The following is a 25,164-nucleotide window of genomic DNA, read 5'->3' as shown; positions in this document are numbered from 1 at the left end:
GTGACTAGAGGTGCAGCTGTTGGTGTACAGGGAGAAGAGTAGAGGGGAAGAACGCAGCCTTGGGGGAATCCGGTATTGATGGACCGTGTATCGGAGACGTGACCCCCTAGCTTAAGATGCTGCCTCCTGTTGGACAGGAAGTCAGTGATCCACCTGCAGGTGGAGTCAGGCACACCAAGCTGAGAGAGCTTTTCCTGCAGCAGGGCTGGGATGATGGTACTGAAAGCAGAGCTGATGTCCACAAACAGAATCCTTGAGTAGGTTCCTGGGAAGTCCAGATGCTGGAGGATGAGGTGGAGGCCCACGTTGAAAGGGTCGTCTACCGACCTGTTGGCTTTGTGGCCGAACTGCAGGGAATTCAGGTCAGGGTCAGAGTCCTGAAGTTCTTTATTTTTTGGAGATGGGGATGATGGTGGAGTCTTTGAAACATCCTGGCACCTGGTGAGGTGTTGAAGATGTCTGTGAAGACCGGGGACAGTTGGTCTGCACAGTTCTTGAACATGGATGAGGAGACAGGTACCATCTGATGAATAACTTGACAATATTAACATGCAGCCATTGTGTTGTACTGCTTTGGATTTGCTCTTGCTCCCCCTGCCTTCCTGTCTCTCCAGCACACCTGTTAGCAATCACCTCCACCTGTATTTAAGCCCTGGTCTGTTCTCTCTACAGAAACTCAGTTCTACCTGTGTGGTATCCTGACCTCTGTTTTTTTTCTAGTTTGTGACTCCTTCTAACCATTTATCTCTTTGATCCACCAACATCTTGTCAGCTCCGTCGCGGCCGCCTGGGTTCTGTGTTCACCTACCATTCTGCAGTGGCTCAGCGTTCTGGTACAGTTGGCATCGCTCTCCTTCAGCGCTGTCATTGCAGCTTTGTACATTTATCATTTGCTGTCAAATATTACAATAAATAAATAAATTGGTCTCAGGGCGTGGCAGTAGTGGGTGAATCAAACAGACACGCACATCCAAAATGTAATCAGTGTGCTGGATCAAGGTGAGGCAAATATTACAATTGGCAGTAGTCGCTCTATATTAATATTGGCAGCAGTAGGAGCACAAAAGATCCCACTACAGCAAGTCCAGAGACAAAAGAACACAGGCCTCACCAGGTCACCCAGACTTGCCCCCAGGTTTGTGCACAACAAGCATGCAGTCTGGAGCATAAATACAGTGCATCTGGAAAGTATTCACAACACTTCAATTTTTTCCACATTTGCTATGATGCAGACGTATTCCAAAATGGATGAAATTAATTTTTTTCCTCAAAATTCTGCACACAATACCCCATAATTAGATGTTTCTACAATTTAACTGGAGCCCACCTGGGGTAAATTCAATTGATTGGACATGATTTGGAAAGACACACACCTGTGCGCATATAAGGTCCCACAGTTGACAGTGCATGTCAGAGTACAAACCAAGCTTGAAGTCAAATGGGTCAAATGCGCTTCACACAACTAAAGTCTAACCTTACCAACCCCTAGAGCAGGGGTGGGCAACCTGTTCCAGAAAGAGCCATGAGGGTGCAGGTTTTCTTTGCAGCCACTGACTCCACCAGGTGATTTTTACTGATTAATATCACTTTGAGCAGATGGAATCAGTTAATCAGTGAAATCACCTGGTGGAGTCAGTGGCTGCAAAGAAAACCTGCACCCTCATGGCTCTTTCTGGAACAGGTTGCCCAACCCTGCCCTAGAGGACGTTAGCTTTATAAGTGTGCTTTTTGCTGTAGTTTTTTTTTCTTGAAGATACTGAAAATGAAATATTCACAATTTTTTTTAAACACATTCAGTTTTAATCAAGACAGCAACATGCAGCGCTGACTGATCTCAGATCTGCCTGAGATGACACACTAAACATGGGGAAATAGCCACTTTGCTGCATAGCCAGTCACCTTTGGCCTACATTATAGAGCAACAGGCATTAAGCACAAGTGCAACCACAAAAGCTTTGTCTGTGAAGCACGAAGAAACAGCTTGCTCCAGTCTGCACCTCTAGGACAAATTCACAAGTCATACGATAAAGAAAGAACCAGAACATAAACTTGCTTGTGAACATAAGGCAAAGGAATTGATTTAAAAAAGTACCTGAGAAAACCAGCCACACTTCAGTAGTCTGTGCTTTATGCTTCCGTTTCGCCTGAGATGTAATTCATCTGGTGCCTCCTGGGGTGGTGGAAAATAACTCTAATGCCCCCACTCTCTCCAAGACCAATGCTCTTCCCAGCCCCAAATATGAGTGGGCCCATGTGAAGTGACAGAGCTGTGTGTGTGTGTGTGTGTGTGTGTGTGTTTGAGACAATGACAGAGAGAGAGAGAGAGAGAGCAAGAGAGCGTGTGTGTGTGTGTGTGTGTATGTGTGTTGTGGTGGTGGTGGGGGGGGGGGGCATTGTGGGTTTCTGAATGGGCAAACTGAGGCGGAGACTGAGTGAGGAGAATAGTTTTGTACTTGGTATTTGAGAGCACATATACAGAGCTGCAGTGTTTTTGGCTGCGAGCAGTGTGAGTGTTTTTTTTTTTTTTGTAATACAGAGCCCCCAAAGTCCCAAGGAGGCTTCTTTTTTACTTTTTATTTTTTAAAATGTTATGTTCGGTCTTAGGAAGATGTGTTAATGCCATGATATATTCAGCCAAATTATTTTCAGAGAGAAGCCATCGACACATCTATGAATATAAATGCTTGGTCCCATTGAGAAATAACGTATTGTGTAAAGAATACAGTGCTGTTTGTGTTCCCAACACTTCAATCCACCTCTGCCAGTAAAGGCCCCCTGACACTTGCATGATTTTGATCCACGCACTTGCACGCACTCTGCAGTGCATGAGAGTAACCTTGTTGTAAACTTGTGTAAACTGTGCGCAGGTTCGTGCACATGCGCAAAGAAAATTTTGAAATGTCCAAAATCTCCATCATACATTAATTACGTGAGCTTCACGTGAACATTACGCAAACAAGTCAAAAACTCTTCATGTGATTGCAAGTGATTGCATCAGTGCACCGCATCAGAGCGCAGCCCGTCTGATCGATTATAACGAGATGTTACATCTATCATAAACATACTTTTACAGTTGCACAGAAGAAGGGATGAACATGCAACTGTTTTACCAAGCTATTACAATATAAACATGACGAATAATTGCTATAAATTTTAGATGGCTCCAAATACATTCTCCAACTCATTAAGTGCGCAAACACAAGTAGCACTCCTCTTTGATTCTGGAAGCAATTAGAGCTGTTTTCAACAACCAACACGGACAGAAAATGATTCATCTGCTACAAAATAATTATTTTATATACGCAGTGTCCAGCGCACAATGTGTGTCAGCCAGCGGAACAAAGCATGGCAAAAGTCATGCAAGTGACAGGGCACCTTATGTCTCTTAAGCCCCTCTCACACAGCAGCTGTGTGCGTGGCACACTACTGGCAACCTTTGGTGTGCTATACTTGACGGCACACAACGCCAATACCAGCAGCTGTCGATTTGTGCTTGTTCAGTCATGTTCCCGGCCAGTGTCTTATCAACTTTGTCCCTGTTTTTGTTCTTCTTCCACTTTATCATGGATCTCGAGTTTCTGAAGAACCTGGTGCCTGGTATAAATACACTCTTTTTTTATGTTGATTTATTATTGAAGGGCGGCGAGGTGACTTAGTTGTTAGCACTGTTGGCTCACAGCAAGAAGGTTGTAGGATTGCTTCCCACCTGATCCTTTCTGCGTGGAGTTTGCATGTTCTCCCTTGTTTACGTGGGTTCCCTAAGGATGCTCCGGCTTTCCGTCACTTCTAAAGACATGCGGTTTAAGTGATTTGGAGCCTTTAAATTGCTCATAGCTGTGAGTGTGAATGACTTTGTCTGTCTATATGTGTCTCTGTGATAGACTGGCATTCTGTCCAGGGTGTATGCCACCCTATGACTACTAGGACAGGCTCCAGCCCTTCTGTGACACTTGACTGGAGTAAGCCAGTATACAAAATTAATTAATGAATTTATTATCAAGTTACTACCATGCTAGATACATCACACTGTTTCCAAGTTGTAATGTTATGTTTCTGAATTATAGGGCTGTCTAAACTGACATCATTGATGATGTACCCCACGAGGTAACCTACGGTTTTAACCATAGACTGGTGGGTGTTAACGTAGAGCATTGCCATTTGGAGGTGCATAAACAACCATCAGATGGAGCAAAATGGGCTTAGATAACATAGGAATAATGCCAAAATGCAGCTGGTATATTCATTTGTCGAGATTACAAAATATAAGTTTCTTGTCCTGTCTTGTGGTGAGAATTCATCATCATGCTGCTTTGACATCCTGACACCATATGTAGGCAATTAATTTTAGTACTTCCCTTTGACTGCCAGCTCCCTGGCAGCTGAAGCGGGAACTACCAAAATTCTGATACAGTTACAGTATACAGCTTCATGATGAAGAGGTATAGAGGAGGAATACAGTATCTTAAAAATAAGACTTGAAAGTTTAGCTACAAATACCCAGAAGATACATCTGACATGTTGTTTTGGTAAAAGAATATCTTTCTCTGCTCTATTCCACTATGAAGCTAAGAGTGGTGATGCAAAATGCAAAATTTACATGGTGCACAATTTCTCCAATCACAGCCACATAAGCCTATAACGTCTTCTGGGTTGTCTGGGTGTCTTGGTGGCGTTCCTTACTCTTCTCCTTCTTGCACAGTCACTCAGTTTTTGAGAACTGTGCACTCCATGCAGATTTACCATAAAGAGTAGTGGAGGGCGCGCACATCCAAGACAAAAACATCAGCAGGTGGCAAATCAAAAAAACGTACGTAGAAGGGGGAAGGATCTGCACACTGCTTGTAAAAGACTTAATTTATTGGAAGTAGAAACGTTTCAATCATAGATCTTCAGGCATTTTACAAAAGTTAAAAAACAGAATAAGTAGAGGAGGCCTGCACAGCTGATTGGCAGCTAGGTAATCAGCTGATAGTCAGATGTTCTATCGTATGGTGTTCAGCTGGGCGCAGCACTGTTGCGACCGGGGCTGTAGTGCTGTGATTTTTTTAATTTTTTTTTTTTTTTTTTTACATTTTAGCTTATTTTAAGGTGGTTGTGAGGAATTGTGTGCTTGCTACGGGAAACAGTCGGTGTCTTCTGAGTAATTTTACAAGATTGTGGTGGATTACTGTAGCCGGTTCGAATGGGGAAGCTCCAAACCACCGGTGGAGTCATGAGGCTGCACCTGCTGCTGCTATTTCTGCTACTCTTGGCAGTGAGCGAAGCCACTTGCAAGAGCTTTCCATCGGCACTCTCAACAACATCAAACTACACCCGACAGTTAATCTACTCAAGAGAGTTTTTGCTGGATTTTCGGTACAAAGGCACCTCGCCCCCAAGTGGCTTACCAGTGGAGGTAAAGTGCAAATCTGCTGCCGGTTTGAAGAAACGGCGAAAGAGAGGTAAACGGGGGGCTGTCCGGCAGCGGCTTCGGAGGAGAGGGAATAAACCACCGTTCCCCTCTATGATTTTAAGTAACGTGCGGTCACTGTCCGGTAAGATTGATGAGCTGCGTCTAAACTGTCGTTACTGTCACGAGTACAGGGAGTCATGCGCTATTGTGCCAACAGAGACATGGTTAAAGCCAGAAATTCCAGACAATTTAGTTGACATCGGTGGCTTTTTTTGTGTGCGCGCAGACAGGACTGCATCATCGGAAAAGACCAGAGGAGGGGGGCTCTGTGTCTATATTAAGAGTGAATGGTGCAAACAGTACACTGTCCGTGAACGGTCAAGTGACCAGGACTTGGAACTGCTTTGTTTGTCCCTGCGTCCGTTTTATTTACCCCGGGAATTTGGTAACATCTTAATCTTAGCGGCTTATGTTCCGCCTGACGGAACGTAAAAAGAGCTGCAAATCGGTTGTCTGAGTGCGTACAGAATCAGCTTCAACGTACCCCTGCAGCCGCTGTCTTTATTCTGGGTGATTTTAATCACTGCCACCTGGAGCAGGCGTTGCCTGGTTTTTATCAGTATGTTAAATGTGGCACTCGGAAGGACAAGGTTTTGGACAAATGTTTTGGAAATATAAAAAGTGCTTATAGAGCAAAGGCACTTCCTCCACTTGCAAACTCAGATCATGCCACTGTCCAGCTAATGCCCACATATAAAACAGTGCTTAAATCATCAAAGCCACAGCACAAATCTGTGCTGGTGTGGACTGAGGACAGTGTGGAGACACTGAAAGCATGTTTTTCTTGCACGGACTGGAGCATTTTTCACAAGTTGGAGTTAAATGAAGCCACAGAAACTATTACAGACTATATACATTTTTGTGTGGACATTGTATCAAAGAAACAAATTACACACTTTGCTAATAATAAGTCTTATGTAACTAGTGAAGTAAAAAACAGCATAAAGAAAAAGCGACTGGCTTTTAAAAACAAGGATAGAATAGCAGCAGCTGTAGCCCAAAAGGAACTAAATGTTGTGCTTAAAAATGCAAGAGAAAAGGAGCGTGAACGCTTGGAAAGGAGCCTGAACTCCATGGACAATAAAAAACTTTGGGGCTTAATGAAGAGGATTATAGGCATGAACACAAACAAACAGCACTTGATAACTATGAATGATGAGGAATTTGCTAACAGTTTAAATGATTTTTTTCTGAGGTTTGATGTTGAGAATGACATGAACTTTGCTTTTGATTTAATGGTGGACACGGATATTAAAAGTTTTGACATTGATTTACAGGAGACTCAAGCTATTTTTAGCAAAGTCTCCAGTAAAAAAGCTGCTGGTCCAGATGGTCTGTCAGCCTTTCTTCTCAAAAACTGTGCAGAGCAGCTAGCTAAGGCCTTTTGCCCTATTTTTCAAATGTCTGCCACAAGTTGTTTAGTTCCACAGTTCTGGAAAAAGTCAATTATCATACCTATACCAAAGATTTCTTGTCCAGCCACAAACAAAGATTATAGACCTGTGGCCTTGACAAGTATTGTCATGAAATGTTTCGAGAAAATTATGGTGAACAGGTTGAAATCAGAAGTGTCTCCTCACCTGGATCATTTTCAATTTGCATATAAAGAGGGTATTGGCACGACCGATGCCATTGTTAGCATGTTGCATATGATCTGTAAACATCTAGAAAAGCCAGATGCTTATGCACGTGTTCTATTTGCCAACTTTACATCAGCTTCATCCTTACTTACTTATGCAGAAATTAATTGACCTAAATGTTAGCCCTTTTCTTGTAAAGTGGTTTTATTCTTTTTTAACAAATAGGTCACAACAGGTGAGGGTAAATAATTCTTTATCTGAAGCCAAAATATGTAGCACTGGAGTGCCCCAAGGAGCTGTAAGTTCTCCTATTCTTTTTTTCATTGTATACAAATGAGTGTAGGAGTGAACAGTCAGATTACAACAAAATTTTGAAATTCTCTGACACAATCATTATGAGTTTGCTGACATCAGGTGAGAGTCCGTCCATATACATGGATTAAATAGACTCTTTTCATTCGTGGTGTGTGAGGCACCACTTGACTCTTAATGTTGTAAAAACTAAAGAGATGGTCTTTGACCCCAAAGGGCTGCTGTTCCATGACCCGGTCATTATTGGAGGTAGTGAGATAGAACAGGTAGAGTCTTTTAAATATCTTGGTGTCTATGTGGACTGTTTTCTCAAGTGGAATGCGCATGTGGATTTTTTATGCTGCAAATTGTCCCAGAGGCTTCATTTTTTAAGAAGACTCAGATTGTTTGGTGTGAGTTCAACAATATTGGCTTCCTTTTATAATGCTGTGCTGGAGAGCCTAATAAGATAAGGCATGGTAGCTTGGTTCGGCTCTCTTACTGTCCAGAGCAAATCCAAAATTGAGAAACTAGTTCGATACGCCATGAAAATTATTGGCAAGAGAGAGTATCCTTCTTTAAAAACTATTTTTGAAACCTTGGTCCTGGCGCAAGCTAAAAATATTCTTAAGGAGCCTTCCCACACGCTTTTCAGTGAATATGAGCTCTTGCCATCAGGGAGAAGGTATCGGGCTGTCAGGTATAAGAGCAATAGATTTAAAAAATCCTTTGTTCCTTTGTCTATTGCTCTGTTGAATAAATCTAGATAATACCTACAGACGCATTACCGGACATTGAGGGGCCTCACTGAAGATTATCTAATTTTAACTGACTGTTTCCTGTGATTTTTTTATTTATGTAATGGTATATTATGTGGTTGTTGCATGATTGTATGTGGTTTTACTTTTTAATTATGGCATTGCAAGCTCAAGACAAATTTCCCTTGGGACAATAAAGTAAACCTTGACCTTGACCTTGTTCTAATTAGGCCTGATAAGCAATTGTTAGAGATAACAAACAATCCTGATAAAAAATTAAACACATACAGCAAAAGACCAAAAACAAAATCAGAAACAGCAACAGCAACATTTTTTAACAAGTATAAGCACAATATAAAAAAGGTTTTAAATCAAAATCCAAATTGAGGCCTTTAGGTGACAGGGTATTGAGGTAAAATATATAAAATGCCTCTCTTCTTAGAAGAATACTGTTGATATCCCTCCCCTTCTTGGGACTTTTACATGTTCAATCCCAATGTATCTCAACAAGGAGAGATTGTGTTTCATGGAATTGAAGTGCACCGTGACAGGGTTTTTTTCATCACAAGTCCTTATACTGCTCCTATGTTCTGAAATCCAGATCAGGCAAATAATGTGGAATATTTTTCAATATGATTGGAGCATCTTTTAATTTTGACTTCTGTGTAATTCTTCAATTGACCCCGACCTGACCACCGATTGAAAAGTCAAGTGGCCAATCGTTTTTTTCAAAAGAGGATTGTCTAAGGAGTATTTCGGCCAAATATGATGCTTTTATCACCATTTGCATGATTGTTTCACTTATCTGCTGCACTATTGAGGTTTCTTCCTCAAATCATCAGAGGGAGTTTTTTCTTACCACCGTCGCTTGTGTGCTTGCTCTGGGGGTTGGTAAGGTTATACATTACTTGTGTGAAGCGCCTTGAGGCAACTTTGTTGTTGTGTGGGCCGCCCGAAGAGGAGGTACTGCTGGCCAACGCCAGAGGGCGCCCTGCCTGTTGTCAGGTTTCAGGCACCAGAGGGCGCAGTCACCACCCAGGAGCCAGGACTAACAGCTGTCAGAAATCATCTCATCACTATCCCATCCCATAAAAGACTGGAGGAGACACCACATCTCTGCCGAGATATCAGTTTACCACTCAGGTAATTCTCTCAGCCGTTGTTTCTGTGCCGAACGCACATACCGTGTTTGTTCTGAACTTTTTGCAGGAATACCTGGAACTCTACTTGCAGCTGGAGCTGGGTTTGTGGATGGTGGGGGAGTGACGATCTTCACTCCTCATTCCACTCACGTTAAGTAGTAGTTCAGGCTCTGCCGTTAACTGGTTCAAGAGTTGGAGGTGGAGGTGTTCCCTCCAAGTGGATAAACATTGTGAGTTGCTGACTGCTTACTGGGTGTCCACACACCCACCATTAACCTGTTTTTGTTCTTGCCAGCAGTACCGGATCTGACAGCTGAAGTAGAGGCCACCTGGGGACTCGGGACTTGGCGGCTTCAGTATACTGCAGGTCTTCGTTGGAACCTTGTGGGCCCCGGCTTTTCTCTGGATAGGCGTCTCCTACCCTCGGACCTGCCCACACGTCACCTGTTGTATTTTTATTTAATTGACTGTCTAAAAGCAGTATTCGACCTGTTGTGCACATTTGCCACAATAAATTGTATTTATTGGACTATCTATTGACCGTTCATTTGCGCCCCCTGTTGTGGGGCGCAAATTATATACATAAAATAAATTGAATTGAATTGAAATCCGAGTTTTTAGACACCGAGTGCTTTTTCCTATGTATGCCAAACCATAAGGGCATTTAATTATATAAATAACATTTTTTACTGTTACAGGAAATAGTACCTTTGATATCAATCTTTTTTCCAGAGTGTGGATGGGTGAAGTAATGACACTTAGAAGTAAAATTACATTGTGCACAATTGCCAGATTTCAGAATATGCCAATGCTGTTGAACAATGTCTTTAAATGAGTTTCCCAAGGGGGAGAATTGTATTGCACAAATTGGCCTATGACTATCAGAATTGACCCTTCTCATTTTAAGACAATCATTTTGGTTGACATTTTTAAACCGCTCTACAGCATTTTGCACCCAGTCTTCTTGATATTGTCTGTCTCTAAATCTTTTCACCATGTCATCACTGTGTTTGGCATAGGATTCTTCTGAACTGCATATAGGATGCACCCTGTTGAGTTGGCTAATTGGGAGGCTCTTTTTTAGGGTGGTTGGATGGAAGCTTTTGCCGTGCAAGATGGTATTCCTATCTGTAGGTTTTCTATACAAGTCTGTTGACAATTTGTCTTGTTTCTGTGTAGGCTCTCAGTTGTCCAGGTGGTTTCCATAGTAGAGAAGCTTGAACCTTCGACTGGAATGGGTTGCTTGACGCGAGGACGCTTCGCTTCAAATTGCAGAAGCTTCCTCAGCTAAAATTCTTGCTCTGGCAGTCTGACTTCTGTCTTGACTCTTGTAGAGAAGAATAAACAGAAGCCAACAAAAGCTGGAGTTTTTTTTAAACCTAACCAGACCCCTCCTACCGAGAGGCAGACTGCTATAGGCTAGTGACTAAACAATAGCTCTAATTAGCACCTATTGTGCTCTAGTTAGCACCCTCCTAATGACAGGGCAGCTGTCCCTCCTAATGATGGGACGGACGCCTCTCCTGCCGGCTCCCTTGATGACTCTCTTGATGACGTGAATGACTCATTACCATGAACAAAAGACTGAAACTGCTTTGACCTGAGTACCCCATTGTAAACAGGGGAAAAAGCGTGTCTCAGACCCCCTCCCCGGTTAAGGCTGGGTTTCAACTGTTTCACATAGAATGCCTCCTTGACCCCTCTCTCAAACCATTTCTTCTCTCTGGCTAAGATTTTAACTTCCTTGTCCTCAAATGTGTGGTTAGTGTCTTTAAGGTGGAGATGAACTGCAGACTGAGGTCTACTGGTGCTCTCTCTGCGGTGCTGGTATAGCCTTTTGTGTAAAGGTTGCTTAGTCTCACCTGGACAACTGAGAGCCTACACAGAAACCATGAATAGGGGAGATGATGGTCTAGTGGTTAAAGCGTTGGGCTTGAGATCAGAGGATCCTCAGTTCACATCCCAGCCTGACCGGAAAATCACTAAGGGCCGTTTGGTTAAGGTCTTTAATCCCCTCGTTGCTCCCGGTGTGTAGTGACTACCTTGTATAGCAGCACCCTCACATCAGGGTGAATGTGAGGCATTATTGTAAAACACTTTGAGCGAGTGATCCAGATGGAATCGCACTATATAAATGAGATCCATGTTAAAAGAATCCCTTAGATTATTAAAAAAAAGTGTCATGCATTTGACTGAAAGATATTCCTGCTGTTCAAACTGAGTGCTGCTACTAAAAGCTGATGACACAGAAATGATATTTCTTATTTGGTAGGTAAAAAGACTTCCTCAGCATTGACTGAAAACCAAAATTCCCAAACCAAGTGCTGTAGTGTAAACAACATGATATGGAGCATACACTGTAAACCCAGACAGTCATACTAACTCATAAATTTTTGATACACATGAATCATAAAAAGACAATTCGTTGATTTAACATTAATCTTTTGAGTACACAAAGTGACAAATCCGGATTTACTTTGAATACAGGCAATAATCTCTGAATTGACATCTTAACTTGAGTTTTCCGTGGTTACGTCATGACCACATACACCTCCTCTCCGTACACGCACGCGAGTTCGAGAAGCAAGATGGCTGCTTGAAGTGGAGGACAAACTCTCGTCGCCCGCACCATAAATGTAACGTTTATTATCTTTATTTCTGCATGTGTTTGTGTAAAACTGTGCTACTATGTTTATTTAAGGGTCGGACGTTGACAACACGAGGTTGGAATAAAGTTGGAGGACGACGTAACATTAACTAGATTGTCTATCGCTAGCATAGCAAGCTAGCATAGCAAGTTTAAGCAACATAGTGAACATTGTATTTTATACTTGTTCATTACATACAGATGAGGGCTGAAACGATTAATCGAGTAACTCTGTTGGGAAAGTGTAGTGACATGGACCCACAACAGGGGGCGTAAATGAATGGACAATAGATGAGCCAAAAATACAACACTTTACTGTTGTGAAATGTGCACAACGAAAATACAGACAAACATAGAATTTGGATCACAATCAAAATATACAAGGTGATGTGTGGGTAGGCTCGAGGATAGGAGACGTCCGTCCCGAGTAGAACCGGATCCCACACGATTTCCACTGCCACCGAACCCGAAGGATACTGGAGCCGCCAAGTCCTGAGTCCCCAGGTGGTCACCGTCTCCGACTGTCGGATCTGGTACTGCAGGCAGGAAGCAGAAGAACAGATGTAATGAGTGTGTGAAAACACACCCAGTAAACAGTCAGCAAGTTCTTCTTTCCAGGTGGGAACAACACCTCCACCTTTAACACAGAAACAACAAACGTGCAGCGCCTGACTACCTATCCGCTTTGGTGTGAGGAGAGAAGAACGTCGTCTCCTTCACGATCCACAACCCCAGCCTCCAGCTGCGGATAGGTATCAGGTACGCCTGCAAAGTATTCAGAATAAGTGTTTGGCACCAAAAACGGCTGAGAGTTTTACCTTAGAGGTAGACGATATCTCGGCGAGGAGGTGGAGATGTCGTCCGGCTTTTGTGTGTGTGGGTGATGACCTGGTGATTGGTGACAGCTGTCATAGTTGATGAGTGACAGCTGTCACCCTGGCTGTTCCTGTGAGGCGGCAGCGCCCTTTCATGCCTGAAGCCCACACTTCAGGCAGGGCGCCCTTTGGTAGTGGGCCAGCAGTACCTTCTCTTCAGCGGCCCACACAACAGGACCCCCCCCCCCCTCAAAGGGCGCCTCCTGGCGCCCGACCTGGCTTGTCGGGATGGCGATGGTAGAAATCGGCCAGGAGGGCCGGATCCAGGATGAAGCTCCTCTTCACCCAGGAGCATTCTTTGGGTCCATAACCCTCCCAGTCCACCAAGTACTGGAAACCCTGGCCCTTCCGGCGGCCGTCCAGGAGCTGACGCACAGTCCAAGCCGGCTCCCTGTCGATGATCCGGGCAGGAGGCGGCGCCGGTCCGGGAGCACAGAGGGGTGAGGTGTGATATGGTTTCACTCTGGAGACATGAAAAACCGGGTGGATCCGCAGTGACGCTCCAGCTCCCAGCTTCACTGCGGCAGGACTGATGACCTTGAGGATCTTAAATGGTCCAATGTATCTGTCTTTGAGTTTTGGGGAGTCCACTTGTAGAGGAACGTCTTTCGTGGAAAGCCATACCTCCTGCCCGGGCTGGTATGCAGGGGCCGGGGAACGCCGGCGATCTGCATGGACTTTGGCCCTCATCCAGGCTTTCAACAAGGCAGAACGGGCGGTGCGCCACACCCGATGGCACCTCCGCAGGTGGGCCTGGACCGAGGGCACACCGACCTCTCCCTCCACCACAGGAAACAAGGGGGGCTGGTACACCAGACACACCTCAAACGGGGAGAGGCCGGTGGCAGAGGACACCTGGCTGTTATGCGCTTACTCGATCCAGGCCAGATGTTCACTCCAGGCCGTCGGGTGTGCGGACGTCACACAGCGCAGGGCTTGCTCCAGTTCTTGGTTGGCCCGTTCTGCTTGTCCGTTGGTCTGCGGGTGATACCCGGACGAGAGGCTCATGGTGGCCCCCAGTTCTCGGCAGAAACTCCTCCAGACTTGAGAGGAGAACTGGGGACCTCGATCCGAGACGATGTCCACGGGTATCCCATGCAGACTCACGACGTGGTGGACCAGGATGTCTGCTGTCTCCTGGGCCGTAGGGAGCTTCGGGAGGGCCACGAAGTGGGCCGCCTTGGAGAATCGGTCCACTATCGTGAGGATGGTAGTCATGGCGGGAGGCCCGTGACGAAGTCCAGGCCGATGTGGGACCAGGGGCGATGGGGCACAGGCAACAGCTGGAGGAGTCCCTGTGCCCGTTGGTGGTCAGCTTTTCCCCTGGCGCAGGTGGTGCAGGCCTGGACATAGTCCCGGACGTCGGCTTCCATGGACGCCCACCAGAAGCGCTGCCGGACCACTGCCACGGTCCTTCGCACCCCTGGATGGCAGGAGAGTTTGGAACTGTGACAGAAGTCCAGGATGGCAGCTCTGGCCTCTGGTGGGACATAGAGGCGGTTCTTCCGTCCGTTACCTGGGTCCGGGTTCCGTGCCAGGACCTCCCGGACGGTCTTCTCCACGTCCCAGGTGAGGGTGGCCACGATAGTGGACTCGGGTAGGATGGATTCCGGCGGATCTGACAGCTCGGTTTTGACTTCGACTTCGTGAAACCGGGACAGGGCATCCGATCTTTGGTTCTTGGTCCTGGGGCGGTAGGTGATCCGGAAGTCAAAACACCCGAAGAACAATGACCAGCGGGCTTGCCTGGGGTTCAGCCGCTTGGCGGTCCTGATATACTCCAGGTTCCGGTGGTCTGTGAAAACCGTAAATGGTACCGCGGCTCCCTCTAACAGATGTCTCCACTCCTCAAGAGCCTCTTTCACCGCGAGGAGTTCCCGATTGCCCACGTCATAGTTCCGCTCAGCTGGGGTCAACCTGCGTGAAAAATAGGCACAAGGATAGAGAATCTGATCGGACTCCCCGCTCTGGGACAGCACGGCTCCTATCTCTGAGTCCGAGGCATCCACTTCTACCACAAACTGGCGGCTAGGATCGGGCTGCACCAGAACTGGTGCAGTTGAAAACCGGCGTTTCAACTCCCTAAACACGGCCTCGCACCGATCCGACCAGGTAAATGGTACTTTGGAGGAGGTCAGAGCTGTCAGGGGGCTAACTACCTGACTGTAGCCCTTAATGAACCTCCTGTAGAAATTCGCAAAGCCGAGGAACTGTTGCAGCTTCCTACGGATTGTCAGTTGGGGCCAGTCTCTCACCGCCGCAACCTTGGCTGGATCAGGGGCGACGGAGTTGGAGGAGATTATGAACCCCAGGAAGGACAAAGAAGTGCGGTGGAACTCGCACTTCTCGCCCTTCACAAACAGCCGGTTCTTCAACAACCGCTGCAGGACCTGACGTACATGCTGGACATGGGTCTCAGGATCCGGGGAAAAGATGAGAATATCGTCTAGGTATACGAAGACGAATCGATGCAGGAAGTCCCGCAAGACGTCATTTACCAAAGCCTGAAACGTCGCGGGGGCGTTGGTGAGGCTGAACGGCATGACCAGGTACTCAAAGTGACCTAATGGGGTGTTAAATGCCGTCTTCCACTCGTCTCCCTTCCGGATCCGAACCAGGTGGTACGCATTCCTAAGATCGAGTTTTGTGAATATTTGGGCTCCATGCAGGGGCGTGAACACCGAATCTAACAGGGTTAGAGGGTACCGGTTGCGAACCGTGATCTCGTTCAGTCCCCTGTAGTCAATGCATGGACGGAGGCCGCTGTCTTTCTTGCCCACAAAAAAGAAACCTGCACCCATCGGGGAGGTGGAGTTCCGGATCAGCCCGGCAGCTAACGAGTCCCGGATGTAGGTCTCCATTGAGTCGCGTTCCAGACGTGAGAGGTTGTACAGCCGGCTGGACGGGTACTCAGTGCCCGGGATCAAATCAATGGTGCAATCGTACGGACGGTGTGGGGGAAGAGTGAGTGCCAGATCTTTGCTGAAGACATCAGCGAGATCGTGGTACTCTTCAGGCACCGCCGCAAGATTGGGGGGAACTTTAACCTCCTCGTTAGCGGTCAAACCGGGTGGAACCGAGGATCCTAGACATTCCCGGTGACAGGTTTCGCTCCACTGAGCCACAACCCCAGACGGCCAATCAATCCGGGGATTGTGTTTGATCATCCATGGGAAGCCCAAAATCACGCGGGAGGTAGGAGTCACAAAAAACTCAATCTCCTCCCGATGATTCCCAGACACCACCAGAGTCACAGGTAGTGTCTTGTGTGTGATTAAAGGGAGAAGGGTGCCATCTACTGCCCGCACCTTCAATGGCGAAGGAAGCGCCACCAGAGGGAGCCCTACCTCCCTTGCCCATCTGCTGTCCAGCAGATTCCCTTCTGACCCCGTGTCCACCAGAGCAGGAGCCTGAAGGTTAGATCCCCACTCAGGATCGTAACTGGGAGTCGTGCAGAAAGACGGGTTTGTCCCACGTGAATTTCTTGGCCCACCCTTAGCCCAGTTTCTAAGAGCGGGCGTTGGTGTTTAACCGTTTGGGGCAGTCTCTCTGCTGATGCTCGCTTGAGCCGCAGATAAAGCACTCTCCGCGGGCCAGTCTCCTTTGTCTGTTAGTGGCTCTGACTTTAGCCCTGCTCATGTCCATAGCATCGTCAGCAGGGGGAGCGTGGGGAGGGCGGTACCTTTTTGGACCCGGAAGGGAGAGGGACGGCGCGTACCCGACCACGTCCTTCGTCTCACTCCCGACGGCGTTCCTCTAACCGATTGTCTAATCGTATGACCAGATCAATAAGCCCATCTAAATCCCGCGGCTTGTCCTTAGCCACTAGATGCTCCTTCAGGACTGACGACAGTCCATTTACGAAGGCGGTGCGGAGTGCAGCGGTATTCCAGCCGGACCTCGCAGCCGCGATGCGGAAGTCGACCGCATACTCAGCTGCACTCCGACGCCCCTGTCTCATTGACAGCAGCGCTGTTGAAGCAGTCTCGCCTCTGTTTGGGTGATTAAATACTGTTCTGAACTCCCTCACAAACCCAGTATAAGAGGTAAGGAGCCGTGAATTCTGCTCCCAGAGCGCCGTAGCCCAGTCGCGTGCCTCACCTCAAAGCAAATTAGTTACATAAGCCACCCTACTGGCGTCTGACACGTACATCACGGGACGCTGTGAAAAGACGAGCGAACACTGCATTAAAAAGTCCGCGCATGTCTCCACACAACCCCCGTACGGCTCTGGGGGACTTATGTATGCTTCAGGGGATGGTGGGGGGGGGGGGGGGGGGGGGTTGTTGAATGACCAGTGGAATGTCTATATTCGGCACCGGGTCAGCAGGAGGAGGAGCTGCAGCAGCGCCCTGAGCGCGCGCTTCCACCTGCGCGGTGAGAGCCTCCATCCTGCGATTGAGGATGACGTTCTGCTCGGTCATTAGATCCAACCGAGCAGTAAAGGCGGTGAGGATTTGCTGCAACTCACCAATCACGCCTCCTACAGACGCCTGTGCACCCTGCTCTTCCATTGGCTGTCCAACAGATGGTTGAAGCCCCTCGGGATCCATGACGATGACCGAGATATCCTGTTGGGAAAGTGTAGTGACATGGACCCACAACAGGGGGCGTAAATGAACGAACAATAGATGAGCCAAAAATACAACACTTTACTGTTGTGAAATGTGCACAACGAGAATACAGACAAACATAGAATTTGGATCACAATCAAAATATACAAGTTGATGTGTGGGTAGGCTCGAGGATAGGAGACGTCCGTCCCGAGTAGAACCGGATCCCACACGATTTCCACTGCCACCGAACCCGAAGGATACTGGAGCCGCCAAGTCCTGAGTCCCCAGGTGGTCACCATCTCCGACTGTCGGATCTGGTACTGCTGGCAGGAAGCAGAAGAACAGATGTAATGAGTGTGTGAAAACACAACCAGTAAACAGTCAGCAAGTTCTTCTTTCCAGGTGGGAACAACACCTCCACCTTTAACACAGAAACAACAAACGTGCAACGCCTGACTACTTATCCGGTTTGGTGTGAGGAGAGAAGAATGTCGTCTCCTTCACGATCCACAACCCCAGCCTCCAGCTGCGGATAGGTATCAGGTACGCCTGCAAAGTATTCAGAATAAGTGTTTGGCACCAAAAACGGCTGAGAGTTTTACCTTAGAGGTAGACGATATCTCGGCGACGAGGTGGAGATGTCGTCCGGCTTTTGTGTGTGTGGGTGATGACCTAGTGATTGGTGACAGCTGTCATAGTTGATGAGTGACAGCTGTCACCCTGGCTGTTCCTGTGAGGCGGCAGCGCCCTCTCGTGCCTGAAGCCCGCACTTCAGGCAGGGCGCCCTTTGGTAGTGGGCCAGCAGTACCTTCTCTTCAGCAGCCCACACAACAAACTCAAAAAATGTTCGAGACAAATTCTGTGCCTCGAAGCTTCATTGAACGTTGTAGTACATATGCCAGGCCTGTATGTGGCGCTGCAATGGCCGCAGGAAAAAAAAAGAAGACTGGAGCATAACAGCTAATCAAATAGCAAGAATAGCTACCGCTTTCCAACGTGACACATAGAGTAAAATAAAGCCTTTTAAGAGAAAGATTGTCCACGCTGATCATCTGAAAATAGACTTATTGTGCATTTAAAGCAAAGCAGTGTGTTTGTGTATTTTTAAAAAACACACGGACCCGGTGGCCAGCTGCTGTCTCTCTCTACCCAGTGTGAGGGGCTCTCAGACCAGGCGAGTCACAGCTCTGTCCCCGGCTACATTGACAAACAGCAGAAGTCCACTCTTTCTTCTGTTTCCCTCAGACTCACACTGAGTGTTTGACTTTTTAATTTTTGCTTTTAACACACAACACTTCACAAACATGGTAACTTAAATAAAATAATAATTTTAAAAAACTGACTGAGGCTTGCATGTTCAACCTCCAGCTGAAATGCAGTTGCTGAATTGCAGAGAAAGAGGGATAAAAAAAATCAGGGACCAGTCCTTCAACCTTTATTAAAAAAAAAAAATTTAAAAATGGTTGCATTTTACAAGTTGGAGAAAACAAAACAGAAAGCCACATCCTATCACCATTTCAGCAAAATGCCAACACTTTAGCGCAGTGACATTGTGCCATTGCTTAGGGAGAGCCCTGGACTATTGATGTTTAAAAACGCAGAAGTACTTTTTTTTTCTTACTCAATTAATCGCCAGAATAATCGATAGAATACTCGATTAGTAAAATAATCGATAGCTGCAGTAGAAAGAGATCAGGTGTTTTTAGAGAGAGGCATGCAAACAACATTTGCACTTCGACGGCAAGAGATAATCACTGGAGACCAACTAGTAAAGGATCACCTGATGCGATGGCCAGCGCTGCAGATGGAATCACAGGTAAAAAAAATAAAATAAAATCTTGTTCAGTTTGTTTATCCACACCATCTGTAACACCTCTTCATTTTTTGCAGGTTCTTGCAGAGTTCCACCGCATTACCAATGTAAATCTCCAGGCCACCTTCTATGGCGAGCTGGATCGCCATTCACAAAGACTAATAGGATTGTTCAGACAAAAGGCTTCAAGAACGGGCAAGGTTGCTGAAACCCTGCTGAGACTTCTCAGAGACTCTGACGTGCAGGTATACCCCAGGGCTCTCCCTAGAAATTTAGAACAAGGTGGTGCTGGGTAGTGTTGGTGTGACACAAGATGACAGGACTTGCTGAGAGTTCATAATAACAATTAATTTCACTAAATTAAAGAGAATTTCAGACAAAAAAACAGGCACATTTCAGGAAAATTGCACAAAAAAATGGAAGGCAGAAAAACTTAGCTGGGGGTCCCACGGGCCTCAGGCCCCCGACGGGGTCCAGGGGCAGCTCCAGGGTTTTTAGCATTTAAAATCTATTTAATGGCTTTTTAAACACAAAATCTCATGCACACTTTTGCTCCGATGATAATAACAATCTTTAGTTCATTATTAGACAATAGACTTTTTAAAATACACAGAATGACTCATTTTACATATTCATGCTGCATGTGTTGTGCAAGTCAATATTTGATTGATTACATTTAGAAAAGTCATGTTCTGTCCACATACTGTGTGGTTATGTAACTAAAGTGACTCAGGAGCAGAACTGTCTCTGGTTCATGGCCTCTCTCTGGGGCCCGACGGAGTGAGCCCTGGAGCGTCAGACTAAGGTGGAGACTGTCTCAGCGCTAGCAAAGTATTGCTAACTTCAGCTAATGCAGAGTTACAGCCGCAAGCTAACATCGCAGAAACATGGATGTGTGCTAATGTGTAGCAGAGAGCCACAGTTTTATCTGTGTGAAATAAGGGCCATGAACCTGGCTCCTGTGTCATTTTACTTGCATAAACATACTGTATGAGGTGGTACATTACTCTTCTAAAATTCAGTCAATCAAATATTGACTTGTGCAACACATGGAGCTGCATGAATATGTAAAGTGAGTCATTCTGTGTATTTTAAAAAGTCTATATTGTCTGATAATGAACTAAAGATTGTTATTATCAGAGCAAAAGTGAGCATGAGAATTTGTGTTTAAAAAGGCCATTACATTGGTTTTAAAATGCTGAAATTCCTGGTGCTTCCAGGCTGCGGCCCCCTGGACCCCCAGCAAATTGTCAGAGTTTGGATGCATTTTCTCATCTCCCATTCTCTTCCCTGTGATAGCCAGCTTCAAGCAGACTTCCAGATCAGTGGTTCGCAGCCATAGTAGTTGAGTACAGTTTTAAAAAACGTTTAAAATGTACCCTTATTACAAGAGAAACCGCCCAACCTTTGCAGCTTACCACCATCTAATCTGCCTTGCAACAGAAGAAAAGGGTAACTCTTCTGAGTGATGTTTGGAGAAAAATTATTTCTTTTTTTGTTTTTTGTTATCCCATAAACTGTATTGAACTTACAATTCAGAAAATTGGTCAAATCCTTGTTATTAAAAGTGGAAGTCTAGCTATGTAAAAATATTTAATTCAACCCTAAATGTGATCCTTTTTATTGGCCTTACCTTAATCTATCTGCAAGCAAAATATAATCCTTACATACAATGCAAGTAATGCAGCTCCCATTGGGTCATGAAATGTTTACTGATCACAATCAGATTACTCACTGATACTGTATATATTATCATACTGACAATCTAAAAAAAAAAAAAAACAGCACAGCAACATATAATATATCAATACGACATAAAATGTAGTGTGACCTATTGAGTAAATGTCTTCATGTGTATTTGAAATCCTTTTACAGCTTGCAGACTATTGAAATTTTTGTTAAGCCTGATTCTCAGGCCGACCGAACTAAACCATTTCTCTTCAACAGAAATTTTTAATTTTTTTTAATCTTCTTTGTCAATAGGAAGTCTTCGCCAATGTTGACATCAGACGCATATTGTGCCTTCGGGGACTTAGTGCCTACCTAATGGAAGATGATACAGACTTCTTCCAATGCTGAAATGTAAGTATGTTTGTTCTTCATAATGAAATTTATTGAGGTGACTTACTTTTCAGATGACATTAAGATTCACTAAATGGTGACTTAGAGCAGAGTGGTTGAGGACTTTGAGGCTGAGGCAGAAACAAGTGCATGTTGCAAAGGACAATGCCACCACTCACACTTAACAAGATGCAGGTTTTATCAAATTGTAGACACATTGCATTGTGATTAGGGCTGAACTATTAATCGCATTTGCAAAAATATCACAATATTATAAAACGCAATTTTCAAATCGCAAAGTCTGCAATTTAAAAATTTAATAAATGCTTTTTATGCCAGTTTTTTTTTTAGACTTTTATTCAGTTCAGACAGTGTTACATTGAAGTAAAAATGAAGTTCATGTTTTATGACATGTGAAATGGTGAAGAGGTAAAGCCATAGTTTGCTTTAAAGCTGCACATTAATAAACAAGTTATCAAGTTAAACAAACCTGATAATGTTTATTATGGGACAAAATCATGTATTAATTTTATTTAATTAAAATACTGAATAATGAAAAAATACACTTGAATTAGATGCCTTTTATAAGATAAAATATCTCAATTTAACGATGTTTTACATTGAATAATCAAGTCTTTTTCTCTTATTCAACGCATCTTATTTCAAGTAAAATTAGCTTTTAAAAGTATTTTTTATTGTTGTTGCCAGAGTCGGAGGTCAAAATGACTCATAAGGTAAAATATCCTTTAACTGGGTCATTTTAACTTATTAAGGCATCGTTAATTTGAGGTGGATGGACTAAACATGCCCCCTGGCCTTGGTTCCCCAGAGCTTTTGGCTCCCTGACTGTCCAAAAAAAAAAAAAAAAAAAAAAAATATATATATATATATCCCCCTCACATGACCTGTATACCTTTTTTCACCCATGTTGATATCATATATTGTATATTAAGCATGCTCTGCCTTGATTTAACTTTCTGAACTTTTCTTGAAGAAGAGAGTAGTGGCAGTGCAACGGTGGTTGCAGCAGCCTGATGGGCACTGATCAAATTTGTTGTCTTTCTGTTTTTGTACTATGTTGTTTTTATGTCTGTTTTGATTGTCTTTTGATATAAAGCACTTTGGCGATCTTTAATCTGTGAACAGTGCTATATAAATACATTTTTGATTGATTGACATAGGTAATTTTATTAATACATAAAATGACAGGAAGAGTGGGTCTTTAGATTACTTTCCTTTTCCTCATCTCTGACTGTGATTTAGCCCACTGCATTATGTTATTACTTGCACAATTTGTTCTAATTTTAAATGCATAATTTGTATTTTGCAGCAAGATGGTGAACCTGATGTGTCCAATCTCCCTCTGGCTCTACTTGTCGAGTCTCCAGAAGTCTTCCAACCAGGCAAAGTCTCAATTATAGTGGAAGGAAACATTGTGATGCACGAGTGTTCTACTCTCCAAAAGGCGTATATGTTGTTAATTGGTTTACTGTACATATTCAACATTGAATACCCAAAGCAACTCTTGAACACATTCACATTTGTGCAAAACATTGTGATTTGTCTGGAGAGCAACACTGTTCTCAAACCACATCTGGCATCTTTGAAAAATGATCTTTTTGAAGACCAGTGTTAAATGTTGCAAATCAGGTTGTTCACTATGGTGCTGCAAGTTGCCAGTGTTCTTTTTCTTCTATGAATATCTTTTAGCAAATTTTAGCTATAAATTTTACAATTGTTTTTTTTTTTCGTAAGAGTGTGTAAGCATGCAAAATGACAAGAGGCAAAGTTCCTGACTGATTCAGGAGGGGAGGGACAAGCACTGACAGGGAATAGTGCCTGATAGAGCTGCTACAAATGACTATTTTGATAGTCGACAATTCAACATTTCTGTGAAGGGTCTCAGTTGTCCAGGTGGTTTCCATCATAGAGAAGTTTGAATGTTCAACTGGACTGGGTTGCTTGACGCAAGGGCATTTCGCTTCTAATCACAGAAGCTTCCTCAGCTAAACTTCTTGCTCTGGTAGTCTGACTTCTGTCTTGACTCTTGTAGAGAAGAAGGCAGATGTAACTTTAAGCTGGAGTTTTAAACATAACCAGACCCAGATCACTAGCCTCTCAACAGGAGGGGTCTGGTTATGTTTAAAACTCCAGCTTAAAGTTACGTCTGCCTTCTTCTCTACAAGAGTCAAGACAGAAGTCAGACTACCAGAGCAAGAAATTTAGTTGAGGAAGCTTCTGTGATTAGAAGCGAAACGTCCTCGCGTCAAGCAACCCAGTCCAGTTGAAGATTCAAGCTTCTCTATGACTAGTCAACGATTACTTTTGCGACTAATCAATTAGTTGGACCATATGGCAGCTATTGCACAATTATACAACTGCTGTTGTATTTATCGTTCAATCATTAGCTTCCAGCTTGAGTTGGTGTTAAGCTGTTACACATGTATTGCCAATACAGCTTATAAAAACACAATTAATAGCTATGTTAATTATGACAGCGTTTAGAATGTTCAACCCAGACAAAAGTTAATACATGTGTTCCCTTTTAAGCATATTCATTACATTATTTTAATATGTGGACAGACTGAAAAGAGGCGGTTTGTTGTGTTGTTGGCCTGTCGGTGTGCGGGCAGACAGACCAGCTCGTGTTGTGCATGTATTTGTGTTTACTGACTGATTTAGATCAAAAATATTAAAACATATCAGGCATTACTTTGGGATGGATGAAGTTTTACTTTAAAGTTTGAGCCATGGCGTTTAATTTAAGGCGAATTTTCCGTTTTGTCTTATGGGACTTGTGGCACTGACGTCTGGTTCAATCATATTTACGGACACATTATGTAGCTGTATGTTTGCCTATTGACTTTTCTTTTGCTTCAGTATTCAAACACGTGTGTCGTGTACAGCAGCTATTTTGAGTGAAAAACAATGACTGTTCAATTGTTTGAATAATAGCCTAAAGGTTTGAATTGTTTGAATATTGTTTTGAATTATTTGAATAATAAATGTTTGAATTGTTTGAATATTGTTTTGAATTGTTTGAATAATAAATGCCATTGCTTTGAATATTTGGCCTTGGGTCTTGTGTTGAAAGCTGACCTGATTATATTATTTGGATGTTTTGTGCAAGTGTATAGATTTTAAGTCAAAAGTTCTGTAAAAGTAAATATGATATGCTTATATAACTTAAAAACTATTGGTTGAAATTTTCAGAAAAAATGAAATGCAATAAGTCAGGATAACTTTAAAATTCTAAGTTGAAAGTGACAGAAGAAGTTAATGTTACATGTTAACCAAACTTTAAAATTTAAGTTTAAAACTGACAAAAAAATGTAATAAGCAAGCTGAACTTTAAGGTTTTAAGTTTAAATTGGGAAAAAAAAAGCATATGCAATAAGCTCAGTAAACTTATAAAAATAAGGTTGTATGGGTCTCTTGAACGTGTAACTTATAAGTTGGACATGACTTAAAAATTTTAGGACATTAACTAAAAAATTATGTCATTTTTTTGCCATTAAAATTTTGAGTTTACTGAACTTTTTCAGATTTACACTGTACCCGGCCCGGGCCTATAGGCAGTATAGACAATTGCTAAGGGCGGGGTCCATCCGGAGGCACGAATGAGGGGAAAAAAATAGTCAATTTTCACTGTTCTTATACTAATACTAGTTAATACTATTTAATATAAAATAAACAACAGCCCATATTGATTTAACTGCATAGCAAAGTCTATTAAATAAGGGGGGGGGGGGGGGGGGGGGGGGGTGTTGCTCTAATTTATAAATCTAGGTTTAGGTTACGAGCTGTTGGGGGTCTAAAATATAATTCATTATAAGGACAATACATATCACTTCTGCCTCTTCTGAACGTCAAAAAAGACTTCTTTCACTGATGGCATGAAGCACATTTTATTTGTGGCTTACAATGTTGTACTTGATCAAAATACTATGCCACCATCAAACTAAAACATATAACACTATAAGTCAAAA

At 44.0% G+C, this 25,164-nt stretch overlaps 1 protein-coding gene and 1 long non-coding RNA gene across 2 annotated transcripts in view; one reads left to right on the top strand and one right to left on the bottom strand.

Moving 5' to 3' along the window:
* slc6a22.1 (solute carrier family 6 member 22, tandem duplicate 1) overlaps nt 1-2,303 on the bottom strand; it is a 59,183-nt gene extending 56,880 nt beyond the window's left edge. The window contains exon 1 of the mRNA XM_034166416.1: nt 2,093-2,303. The gene's annotated coding sequence lies outside the window, so the exon portion shown is untranslated. The remainder of the gene's footprint in view (nt 1-2,092) is intronic.
* A 16,560-nt stretch (nt 2,304-18,863) lies between these two features.
* On the top strand, nt 18,864-24,219 carry LOC117507919. The gene is made up of 3 exons (XR_004559883.1): nt 18,864-19,359; nt 21,098-21,196; nt 22,506-24,219. It is a non-coding gene; the product is annotated as an uncharacterized LOC117507919 (long non-coding RNA).
* The last annotated feature ends 945 nt before the right edge of the window (nt 24,220-25,164 follow it).

Source organism: Thalassophryne amazonica, chromosome 3 (genome assembly GCF_902500255.1).
Source record: "Thalassophryne amazonica chromosome 3, fThaAma1.1, whole genome shotgun sequence".
In the NCBI taxonomy this organism is placed as follows: Eukaryota; Metazoa; Chordata; class Actinopteri; order Batrachoidiformes; family Batrachoididae; genus Thalassophryne; species Thalassophryne amazonica.
Note: the sequence above shows the minus strand (reverse complement) of the source record. Positions and strands in the feature narration are given on the sequence as shown.